Source organism: Macaca thibetana, chromosome 7 (assembly GCF_024542745.1).
Source record: "Macaca thibetana thibetana isolate TM-01 chromosome 7, ASM2454274v1, whole genome shotgun sequence".
NCBI classification, from domain to species: domain Eukaryota; kingdom Metazoa; phylum Chordata; class Mammalia; order Primates; family Cercopithecidae; genus Macaca; species Macaca thibetana.
The window spans coordinates 105,503,317-105,516,425 of record NC_065584.1 but is presented as its reverse complement, the minus strand read 5'-3'; the positions used below and the strand labels follow the sequence as shown (position 1 = coordinate 105,516,425).

The 13,109-nt window shown below is 40.4% G+C and overlaps 1 pseudogene; it reads right to left on the bottom strand.

Moving 5' to 3' along the window:
• Positions 1–9,816: 9,816 nt before the first annotated feature.
• Positions 9,817–11,136, bottom strand: LOC126958037 (protein DEK-like; annotated as a pseudogene).
• Positions 11,137–13,109: the final 1,973 nt, after the last annotated feature.

Here is a 13,109-nt window from a genome sequence, read left to right as displayed (position 1 = left end):
TGGGTATGGCTGTGTTTCAATAAAACTTTATTTATAAAAAGAGGCAGCAGGTTACACCCAGTCAGCAAGCTATAATGTATCAACCCCTGGTCTAACACTAACCAAATACCTCTTAATAAGCCAAAGAAACAGTGTGTCCTCTTAAGCCAGAAGCATTGGCTCACGCCTATAATCCCAGCATTTTGGGAGGCCAAGGTGGGGAGACCACCTGAGATCAGGAGTTTGAGACCATCCTGGCCAACATGGTGAAACCCTGTTTCTACTAAAAATACAAAAATTAGCCGGGCTTGGTGGCGGGCACCTGTAATCCCAGCTACTGGGGAGCCTGAAGCGTGAGAATCGCTTAAACCCAGGAGGCAGAGGTTGCAGTGAGCCGAGATTACGCCTGGGCAATGAGAGAAACTCCGTCTCAAAAAAAAAAAAAAAGGAAATAAAAGTATACAAAGTGAAAATGAAGAAATTAAACTGCCCTTATTTGCCAGTGACATTACTGTCTATGCACAAAATTCCAAAAATTTACAAAAAAGCTTCTAGCACTAAAAATGAGTTTAGCAAGGTTGTAGAATCCAAGGTCAGCATATAACATAAAATGATCTTCCTATAGCCTAGCAACGACCAACTGGAAATTGAGAAGTATCATTCACAGCAGCACCACAACACATGAAATACATGTATGAGATTACAAAACACATGCAAGATCCAATTGCTAAAAACTACAAAACACTGATGAAAAATCTAAGAAGGTCTAAATAAATAGATACACCATGTTCATGGCTCATTATTAAAATGTCAATTGCCTCCTAACTGATTTCCAGCTTCAATGCAACACCAATCAAAAACCCCAGCAGGCTGGGCATGGTGGCTCATGCCTGTAATCCCTACACTTTGGGAGGCCATGGTGGGAGGATCGCTTCATCCTGGGAGTTTTGAGACCAGCCTGGGCAACATAGAGAGATCCTGTCTCTACAAAAACAAAAAAATTAGCCAGGCATGGTGGTATATGCATATGATCCCAGCTACTTGGGAGGCTGAGGTGGGATAATTGCTTGGGTCAAGGCTGCAGTGAGCAGTGATCCTGCCACTGCGTTTCAGCCTGGGCAACTGAGTGGGACCCTATCTTTTTTTTTTTGAGATGAGGTCTTGCTCTGTCGACCAGGCTGGAGTGAAGTGGTACAATCTCAGCTCACTGCAACCTCCATCTCCCAGGTTCAAACGATCCTCCTGCCTCAGCCTCCCAAGTAGCTCGGATTACAGGTGCCCGCCACCATGCCCAGCTAATTTTTCTATTTTTAGTAGAGACAGGGTTTCGCCATGTTGGCCAGGCTGGTCTTGAACTCCTGAACTCAAGTGACCCACCCACCTCAGCCTCCCAAAGTGCTGGGATTACAGGTATGAGCCACCGTGCCAGGCTATGAAATAAACTTTCTTCCACCCATGGCTTTCTCCTCTCTCCCCATTTACAGCAGTAAGACAGCCTAACCTGGGAAAGACAGAGAGAGAGGAAAGCTACTTCCAAATGGATGCCCGTCCCCATCAGTAAAAACCAAGTCTATTCAAGTGCTAGATGTTAACTTTAAAAGAAGGAAACATCAAAAGTCCAAGTTTCGGCTGGGCGCAGTGGCTCACACCTGTAATCCCTGCACTTTGGGAGGCCGAGGCGGGTAGATTACGAGGTCAGGAGTTCGAGGTCAGCCTGGCCAATATGGTGAAACCCCGTTTCTACTAAAAATACAAAAATTTGTCAGGCATGGTGGCGCGTGCCTGTAGTCCCAACTACTTGGGAGAGGCAGAAGATTCGCTTGAACCCGGGAGGCGGAGGTTGCAGTGAGCCAAGATCGCACCACTGCACTCCAGCCTGAGTGACAGAGCAAGACTCCATCTCAAAAAAAAAAAAAAAAAAAAAAAAACCAAGTGTCTTCGCCTAGCTTTGTCAGGAATGTTTTTACCCTCAATCTGTGTGACCAAATACAATTTGCAAAGGTTTACCTTCTATCTATAAGTTTGATCAAATATAATTTTTAAAGGTTTATTATAATCTCTTCATAAGAAAACTACTGGAAAAATGGAATAAAATATACAGAAATGTCCTTAACAGGTAAATATTTATTTTTCTTTTTTTTATTATCATATTTTAAGTTCTGGGGTTCATGTGCAGAACGTGCAGGTTTGTTGCATAGGTACACACATGCCATGGTGGCTTGCTGCACCCATTAACTCATCATCTACATCAGGTATTTCTCCTAATGCTATCCCTCCCCTAGCCCCACACCCCGCAACAGGCCCCAGTGTGTGATGCTCCCCCGCCTATGTCCATGTGTTCTCATTGCTCAACTCCCACTACAGGTAAATATTTCTAGAATGTATCTACTCCATAGGGTACTGTAAGTATTCTAAACTGTGCTGGTATAGCTGCTTTAAATCACTGTTTTCTTCTGTAAATGGTGGCAGGTTTAAAGTGTTATCTTGAAGGGGAAGTGAGTGATTTGCTCTTGTCTCTAAACTGAACTAACACTGTTAACACCCAGTCCAGTTCTACCTTAAACAAGTCTGAGAAATACAGACATAAACTGTACTTGCTATTTGTCAAGACTAAGGTAAAATAAGGAAAGCTGGAACTAACTCATATCCTCTTACGACTGATGTACTGAAAACAATCCATCTCTCACCATTTCCTAAATACCATAGTCACAGAGAGCTCTACCCCACCAAGCACTCTGCGAGTCCCACTCTCAAAGGAAGACTCACAGGTGACTGAGAAGATAAACTCGCTATTGTTTCCATTATCCTTCAGTTTATCTGGCACCTTTGAAGAAATGCATTTGGAAAAGACTCAGGAGTCTCAGGGCCCTTTCTTTATGAAAGAATTAGCTAAGCCTGTATACTCAGAAGCAATAGACTTAAGAATGCTTAAGTCACGTAAAAACATATCAAAATTATTATCATGACAGCTACCAGGAAATAGCTACCTATCCCATGTTACATACTGCAGTTAAGTACCTCACATAGTTTCACTGATTCCTAAGAACACTGCAAAGCATGTTACTAACCCTTACAGAGTAGGAAACTGAAGCTCTGAGAGGCTATGCAACTGGTCAATGGAAATGTGGGGATCTGAACTCTACCTAGCTCCAAAGGGTGTACTTTTTTCTAAAATTTCTAATTTTTTTCCAATTTCACAATGGAGGGAGAGTTGTCACTACAATTTTAATAATTTCACCAGTTGGGTGGGGTGGCTCACGCCTGTAATTCCAACACTGTGGGAGACTGAGGTGGGAGGATGGCTTGGGTCCCAGGTAGACAACTGGGAAACAGTGAGATTCCGACTCTAAAAAAATAATAATTTCACCAAAAGTGGGTGGGGGGGGGTGGATTTCTAAATCGGAATCTCTTGTTGAAATCCTTAGAGCACTAGTTAAGCCCCACTTCTTTTCAAAAAATAACTGACAGATTTAATAAAAGGTTAGAAATCCTTTTAAAGTAAATTTCATCACAGATCTGCAAGTGAATTGTCATTTTGGACAAGTGCCCAGAGTTAGTGGCTCTCTCCTGTGCACACTAGCTACCACTAGGCAGTAAAAATAATTTACCCAATTCAAACACATACTGTGCCTGCGCTATGTTAAGACTACTGGCAAAGAGGGTACAAAGCTAAGTAAGGTCTATCACAGCACTCAAGGAGTTAAGGACTAGAGGAGGAGTCCATTTATAGTACAGTATGTGTGCAGTTACCATTTAGTCAAGGCAAACGAAGTGTGAGAAATCCTAAAACAATAGTACCTACAGGATAACATGCCATCACCGCCCAGAGAAGGAAAGCAACTGGTGCACTCGTCACGTTATGTTGTCAGCAGTACTTGCTTACATTGTGTCCCTCCCTGACAATCCCTTCCAACCTGTCAACCAACCTCCTTCCCCACAATGACACACACACAACCACACAACCAGGAAGGGAAGCCATCGAGCGAGTATTGTGAATCCTAAAAGTGGCTCTGTAGTTTAAAATTGCAACGCCTGTGCCTGAAGAAAATTTGTCTTTAGCTTCATCAGGTGAAGAAAATTGGTTTTATAACACAAGGCCCACCAAACCAGAAAAGCCCAGGAACGCTTCTCCAAATGACCCACTTAGCATGAGAAATCACTCGGAGCAAACTGACACACAGTATTTCTCAAATTTTTCTTTTTCACTTAGCAGAAGGTAAAGGAATACAACTGAAGTTAACAGTAAATGACACTCTGGCCATTTTGTTCCACTATGAATGACAGACATTTAAGCTAGTTCCATCTGGGGAACTGAAACAGAATCATGTTCATATCATAAGCCACACGAACCAAATTCAGTGGAATACGTGCCCCCTCAACTGGACCAAACTTGTACTTAATGCAGCCTGCAAATCCCCGAGTCCACGACGGAATACAAGAACAGTAACGATGATTTATCTCAACTGATCTTAGCTCCTTCACAAACTTGCCAATAACCACCTTTCAAGAACTTCACCGTTTGTCCTCATCTGGGCAATCCAATGGTTTAGAAAAACTGAATCAATTGCTTCTTCGAAAAATAAAACAATGCGCGGGGTGGCGGGGAGTAGTAACAAAAAAAAAGGCACACTGGTTTTTACTGTACTGAAGCAATAAACTCTCCAACTAACTTCACTAATGAGTGTCAGGAAAGAATGAACACCAAAATACCGCTCAATTCAACTTTCATCGTGAATTCCTGAGTTCACAGTAGGATAATTAAATGTGACCGTATTACTCTGCTACAATAACTATTTCCAAAACAAAACAAACCTATCTATCCCCTTTCTTGTAGAAAGGGTTGGGGTGGGGGGAGAAAGAAAGAAAGGAAGGAAGGAAAAGAAAAGAAAGGAAAAGAAAAGAAAAGGTCTTTCCTTTTTTTCAACTTCACATACTTCTTGGCTTTGCAAAAAAAAAAAAAAAAAAAAAAATTAGTTTCAAAGTACAGCTGCAAGTTGGACCGGCTGCACGGGTCCCAGAGCGCTTGGGGATCGCGCAGGTCTCCTGGGCCGCTCAACTCGGAGCGGCGCGGTTTCAGCCGGACCGCGCCCCTGAGAAGCGGCGGAGAGGTCACAGCAGGCGGGCTCCGCCGGACAGGTTTACCGTCCGCGTCGGCCCCGGGGAGCCGCTCCCTCGCGCCTGCAGCACATGTTCGCGGCGCTGACTCCACACCACGGCCGCCCGCCCCAGGGGAGGAGTAAGTCTGCCCCAGCGGCGCCAACCTGGGGATCCCAGGCAGGGGTTCGGGGCCATCCGTGGCCAGGCGAGCCCCCCACCCAGAAAGCGATGTTTTCTCTCTTCTAAATTTTGTTATTTAGAGTCTAAATTTTATTATTTGTATTACTTAGTCTTCTAAACAAATTTTAGAGTTGTTTTGTCAAGTGCCAAAAATAAATCTGCTGGAATTTGTACTGAAATTTGTAAATATATATATATATATATAAATTGTATATAAATTTGTATATAAATTGTGTGTGTGTATGTGTGCATATATATATATACACACACACACAGATACACTTTTTTTCTTTTTTTTTTGAGACAGAGTCTCACTCTGTCATGTAGGCTGGTGTTCAGAGGCATGATCTCAGCTCACTGCAACCTCTGCCTCCCAGGCTGAAGTGATCCTCCCACCTCAGCCTCATGAGTAGTTGGAACTACAGGTGTGTGCCACAGACACGCAGCTAATTGTCATCTACCTGCCTCAGCTTCCCAAACTTTTGGGATGACAGGTATGAGCCACTGTGCCCAGCAGAAATTATAAATTAATATGAAGACAAGGTGATAACATATTTATAACATGAGATCTGCTCATCCAGGAACATAGAATGCAAATCTTTCATTCCACTCAGCAAAATTTTGTCATGTCCTTGATAAAAGTCCTGCACATCTAAGTTTATTCCTAGATATTTAATTTTTGCTGAAATACCTGAAAAACTACTTCATCACTATATCTCCTATTTGGGACAGACATTTGGGAAGGCTATTGATTTTTATATAGAAGAGCTTTTAACCAGTAATCTTAAAAATTGTCTTTTTCGGTTGTTTCCTTTGGATATTCTTAAACAATCATGTCAAATGAAAATAATGATTGTTATTTTTATATAAAGACTATGACATCATGGGAAAATACAGTAAATACTTTTTAAAAGAATATAAAGGGCGGGGCGCGGTGGCTCAAGCCTGTAATCCCAGCACTTTGGGAGGCCAAGACGGGCGGATCACGAGGTCAGGAGATCGAGACCATCCTGGCTAACACGGTGAAACCCCGTCTCTACTAGAAAATACAAAAAACTAGCCGGGAGAGGTGGCGGGCGCCTGTAGTCCCAGCTACTCGGGAGGCTGAGGCAAGAGAATGGCGTAAACCCGGGAGCCGGAGCTTGCAGTGAGCTGAGATCCGGCCAGTGCACTCCAGCCGGGGCGACAGAGCGAGACTCCGTCTCAAAACAAAGAAACAAAGAAACAAACAAACAAACAAAAAGAATATAAAAGGGCCAGGTGCAGTGGCTCACGCCTGTAATCCCAGCACTTTGGGAGGCTGAGGTGGGCAGATCACGAGGCCAGGAGATTGAGACCATCCTGGCTAACACGGTGAAATCCCGTCTCTACTAAAAAATACAAAAAAATAGCTGGGTATGGTGGCAGATGCCTGTAGTCCCAGATATTGGGGAGGCTGAGGCAGGAGAATGGTGTGAATCCATGAGGGAGAGCTTGTAGTGAGCCGAGATCATGCCACTGCACTCCAGCCTGGGCTACAGATTGAGACTTCATCTCAAAAAAAAAAAAAAAAAAAAAAAAAATATATATATATATATATATATGTAAATATATATATATAAAACATAAAACTATAGAGAATATGACCTCAACTATAGAGAATATGATCTCAACTATTTAAATATATGTATCACGGTTGTATATTTTACTAGCAAAGAAAAATACATACTGGTAGAAAGTGGCCATCATGTCAACTGTCAATAGTGGTTATATTAGGTAGAGAAATTATGGGAGACTTTAATTTGTTTCTTTTTTCTTTTCTGAACTTTACGAATTTTCTCAACAATGGTTGCTTATGAGTTTTATAATAAAAAAAGTTTAAAAATTTTTCCAACATGGAAAGTTATATTTCTTTATGTACTAAAAACGAAAACAAAACTTCCTATTTGAATACCTTTGACTTTTACTGCAGACTTACAGACCCTTGAAAGAAAAGGCAATTCCCTCCCACTAGTTCTGGTGTCATTCTCCCATCTCTGCCTTCACTTCCACCTTGGTCTTTTTTCTACTTCCCACCTTGGCTAGTGGTCTCTACCCAAAATGCTTGCTTGGCTTAATGGTTAGAATTCAGGGAAAAAGAGATCCTGAATTCCTAATCTAAACTAAGGTTATACATGTGGGAAATAATAAAGAGAATCCAGGTAGTAAGTAAAATTTGAAGGACTTAAAATACCCAGACTTTAATTCCTCTAAGACTATAGTCATTACCCATGTTTTTTTTTTTAATCCTATTATCTCTTAACGTTTAATTTCTAAATATGATGTTTATGAGGAAAAGAGAAAATAACTTGGCTTCTTTCCTCACCGAATTGTTGTTCTTAGTATCTTCTAGACATTCCAGAACTGATGTCAGATTTGGCTCAACAGAGTCCACAAATCATATTGGTGAAGAAGATGAATAGGATTCCTGTTTAGCACAGAGACACCTGTGTTAAACGTTTACATACAGACTAACCCAAATATGCAATTAAGCCACACCACTAAGTGGCAAGATGACCATGGATTTAAACAAAATGTATCAGGGGGAAAAGGCAACACATTAAAACCCATATGAGGCACCGGACTTCTAAGACAGCCATTCTCCTTGCATAGCACTGTCTGCTGCTACAGATCATAGAAGTCAACAATTTTCTTCAACACTGGTAGGCAGCCTCTAAATGGGCCCGATCACGCTCACCTCCTGCCATTCACACCTTTGTAAAATTCCCACCCCTGGACCTTGTGACTCACTTCTACCAAGGAGTATAAAGCAAAAGTAATAACATCACTTCTGAGGTGAGGCTACAAGGAGACTATGATGCCTGCCTTGGTCACCCTTCTCCTGCTCTCTCCATTGCTCCCTCTGATGGAAGCCAGTTGCCATGTGATGAGGTGCCCTATGGAGAGGCCCACATGGCAAGGTATTGTAAAAGGCCTCTGACCGATAGCCATCTAGATATGGAGGCCCAGTCCAACAGCCTCTGAGATGAATCCTGCCAATGTGAGCTTGGAGATGGATTATCTCCCTATCCTGCCTTGGGATGATCACAGCCGCCACCAACACCACTGCCTGGTGAGAGGCCAAGCCAGTGAACCCAAGGTAAACAGGACAGAATCCTGACCCACAGAAACAGATAATGTGTGTTGTTTTAAGCTGCTAAATTCATTACACAGCAATAGATAACTAATTTAAACACCATAAAATTCTAACATTTTATTCTATCACACGAACCAAGTAATACCAATAAATGCCATTACTATACATATATTTTTGGGACATAATTACATGTGATTTTTTTGGATTTATTTTTATTGACAAGGTTTATAAGAACAAATTAAATATTTAAAATCAAAGGCCAATTATTAGGTCTCATTTAGTTGCTTATTTTGTTCACTTCTATTTACCTTTCCCTAGTGTCTGAGTAACTATCAAGAAACAAGTCAAATCTGTGAAAATACCTGTTAACATTCAACATATATTTTTATATATTTCTGTTCTATGATGCAAACATAGTTTTCAACACTTAATTGGTACATCAAATGTGTCATTCTGTCATAAGCAGCATGTTTTAAAATTCAGATTTAATAAACTGATTTAAGACAGTAAATTTGAAAGACAAAATCTGTCTCATTCGGGAGTGGTCTATTATGTTGATCATCTAGAATCAACACTGATTAGCCAAACTTTAAAAGCCAAGAGCCCCAATTCCAGAGAAACATTAAATTTCTTTAATGTAAAAGTATATTATTTTTGAGACACACCTTGTCAGAGATATCCACAATTGCCTGCACATTATATTCTGGCATTATAATCTGGTACTTTAATCATAATCATGAAGGTGGCTAGGTTTCCAGTAAATATCAGCATTTTATATAGGCAAGTCCTTAATAGAAAATGTACCTACAGACACTTTTACCGAGTTAATACTAAAATTACAAATTGATGACACTATCGAAGCAAAGCAGGATAACTGTCTGTTCCTTCAGTGTTCTATCACTGAATTGACTTTCACTGCTCCATCATACTGTCTGGCTGAACACTGACATTCCATAGTCTACAACTGTAAAGATACCTACCTATGTGAGTTTAAAAAGTGATCTGTACAAAAGAAATAAAAAAACTTTATATACAACAAATTGTTTTTTAAAAATACAAAAATAACAACTGTCACTTTTGTCATGCTGAGAATCTGACATATATACACATGCAGGAGAAAAGTTCCAATTCAGTCAACTGGACAACTGTAGCTTGTATATTTTTAATATGATGGACACACTGCTGCTGAATTTTCATACTGCCAGAGATGTGTATTCAAAATATTTCATATACTAAATACTGCAATCTCTGTGTGTATAAATCCCAGTCATAATAGTTTTTGTTCTACTTGATTAAAAGTATGCCTTAAGCTAGCTAATATTAAGTGCACTAAAAACCACAACAGTTCAAGAATCTATGACGTTATATAAAGAAACCCAAAATGTACAAAATACAACTATAAAAGCAAGGAACAATTAATACCATGCAAGATTTTAAACTAAAAGTGGCATAGAAATGCAATTTAAAATAGCAAACTCAAATTCACATAACACTCAAGATAAAAAGGTCAGCAGTAAGTTCTAACGTTGCTTAACAAGGATTTAGAAAAGGAAATACATTCTCTTTGCTGGTATAATGGTATAAATCAGATCTTCAAATCTATGGGAATGAGTCATCTTCTCTGTCCTCTATCTCAAGAAATTAGCTCTTTTACAGTTGTTTTTATGAAATCTTTTCTTTCAGTTTAATCATTAATAGGATAATTTTCATAGACCTTTTTGCAAACCTGTTTCATTGTGACTTGGCTTCCAAGTTAGCACTGGCCAGTAATTTCTTTATTGTTTCCTTTAATTCTTCATCTGTAGGGGGTTTCTTCAACTTTTCAATTAAAGGTTCATCATCTGAACTCTCCTCAGACTCACTTTCTTTTTTGCAACTGTTTTGATTCTTCTTGGTGGTGCTGCTATCTGCTTTCTTAACATTGGCACTTTTCACAGATTTTTTACTTTTGGAAGTAGTTTTCTGTTTAGGTTTTTCTCTTTTGGCTGTTTTTTTGGTGGCTCCCCTTCACTTTTCTTATCTTCATCATCTGAAGACACTTCTTTGTTTTTCTTTTCATCTTCATCACTACTAGATTCATCTGACAGAATTCCAGGACATTTGGTTAGCTTAGCCTTCCTTGCCATTCCAGAACTGTTCCATTCCTTTTTATTGCCTTTGCTAGAAGTTGTTTAAGATTTTGGCAATGGTTTGCCAGAAGGCTTTGGATGCATTAAGAAATTCAAGATCCTCTTCACTAGTTCACTATTTACACCTGATCTTTCCAAATCAAGAACCTCACAGATGCTCTGTAACACGGCATTTCTAAATTTTTTCAACATTTCTTCCTTCGTTTTATATTGGACACTTCCTTTTTCAAACGGAAAGCCACAGAACTGACCCACATTCTTGTTTAATGAGGACACAGTGCCTGGCCTGTTGTAAAGCAGTTTGTGTAGATTTCTAAGTTCATCGGTTTTCTTCTTACTTAGAAAAAAATGTATCCTCTCAATTTCACAAAGTTTCTGCCCCTTTCCTTGTGCAATTGTAAATGGCTCTCTCTGTAAGGAAGGGACTTGTATTGTCAACCTCTCTACTTTTTTCTTCTCCCTCTTGCCTTCCACGATGCGACTCTATTCTTTTTCCTCCTCCCCGTCGTCGTCGTCGTCGTCCTCGTCCTCTTCCTTCTCACTCTCCTCTCTGGGATTGGGCATTTCGGGTTCTTTCTCAGTCGCGGGCTGGGCGGGGGTTCCCTCTCCCTCTGCAGCAGGGGCCGAGGCGGACATGATGTGAACCGCGGATCCCGGTTGATACTGTATAATCAAATGTTTCAACATATAGAAGATCTCGGTGAACCATTATTTTCAAAGTGACCAAGGCATGATGTTATCATATCATGCAAGGGTAAAAGATCCAAAGTTCAAGAAAAAATCAAGTTTTGATGGAGTATCAAAAAAGAAGCCAAGGCAACATGGGAAAACCCTGTCTCTACAAAAAAATACAAAAAATTAGCTAAGTGTGGTAGTACACACCTGTAGTCTCAACTACTCTGGAGGCTGAGGTGGGAGGTTCACCCGAGTCCCTAGAGACTGAGGCTCCAGTAAGCCGTGATCATACCACTGCATTCCAGCCTAGGCAACGGAGCAAGACCCCATCTCATAAAAAAGAAAAAAAAGAAAGAAATATCCACAATGATCTAAAATGGCCATCTGTATGAGATTGGCCTTTCTTCACATTTTTTCAAGCAAATATCACACAATAAATGGAATGCAGATGCAAATGACAAATCAAACATCAAAGAAATTTGCAAAAGATTTTAGATTGTACTACTTTGGGTTTAGAAATTTTCTTTTCATAAAAGCATTTATAACAATATTTGGTGAGCTGTTAAAGAATATTTTAAATATTTCTGATTTAATTTCTAGTGATAAATACCAATAGATATAACCTACATACACAAAAGCTCCTTGGGCCATCAATACATTTTTACGAGTGTGAAGGAATCCTGACCCCAAAACTTTGAGAACTGCTACCTTCCCCTCCACTTTCTTCCTTCCCTAGAATTTCTTCCTTGGAAGAAACATTCCTTTGCCATTCTACATTAATTTACTTAGTTCCACTGAGGCCAGTTTTGCTACCTCTCTCCCATCTTTCCACATCCCTCTCTTGACACAAAACCTGACCAAAGGAGTCTACTAGCCCACCCTATTTCCAGTGATTAGCTGTCAGGTGGGCTAAGCCAAGCAAATCTGGGTTTTCTCTGAGACTAGTCCTCTCTTTCTGGGAGATATGGAACCACAGGGACAAGATTGGCAACTGAGGGGTGGTCAGAATTCATCTTGCCTAAATGGGAAGAGGTTAGGCAAGTTTCTAGAATGCCAGACTGCTTTCTAGAAAGTCAAAGATAACTATACTTTCTGCCATGACTGTGAGAATGCCCATTTCATTGCACACTTTCTAACATTTTTACCAATCTCATATATAACAGCTGGTACCTAGAAGAAAAAAAGGCCGGGTGGGGTGGTTCATTCCTGAATCCCAGCACTTTGGGAGGCCAAGGTGAGTGGATCACCTGAGGTCAGGAGTTCCAGACCAGCCTGGCCAACATGGTGAAACCTCATCTCTACTAAAATTACAACAATTATCTGGGCATGGTGGCAGGCACCTGTAATCCCAGTTACTCAGGAGGCTGAGGCAGGAGAATCACTTGAACCTGGGAGGTGCAGGTTGTAGTGAGTCAAGATCATGCCTTTGCACTCCAGCCTGGGTGACAAGAGCGAGACTTCATCTCAAAAAAAAATTTTTCCATACAATATAATTTGTTCCATCTCTAGAAAATGAATCAGCAATGAGAAATGAAAGCCACCTCTTGGAAGGTTTCAAGGATTTAGCTCTACCTATTGATGTCCAAAGCATTAGTTAAGGTAGAAAACACACACACACACACACACACACAGACACACTCACTCACTTACTTACCCCTATGTATTCAGTACCAGGAAACATGAATGACTAGATGGTATAGTCATCCAACACAACCACAGAATAACTGAAGGCACTATGTAGAGGAGTAACTTCTGACATGGATCTACAATATTGTTGAGTGAAAAAGCAGATTACAAAAACAAAATCTGATTTTGTAAGGGAGAGGGAACACATACAAGCACAGGAGAAAAGAGATGAGCAGAGGACTGGAAAGATACAAAATTCTCATGGTGGTACCTTCTGAGTGGTAGAATTATCGGTATGATTTTCTAGT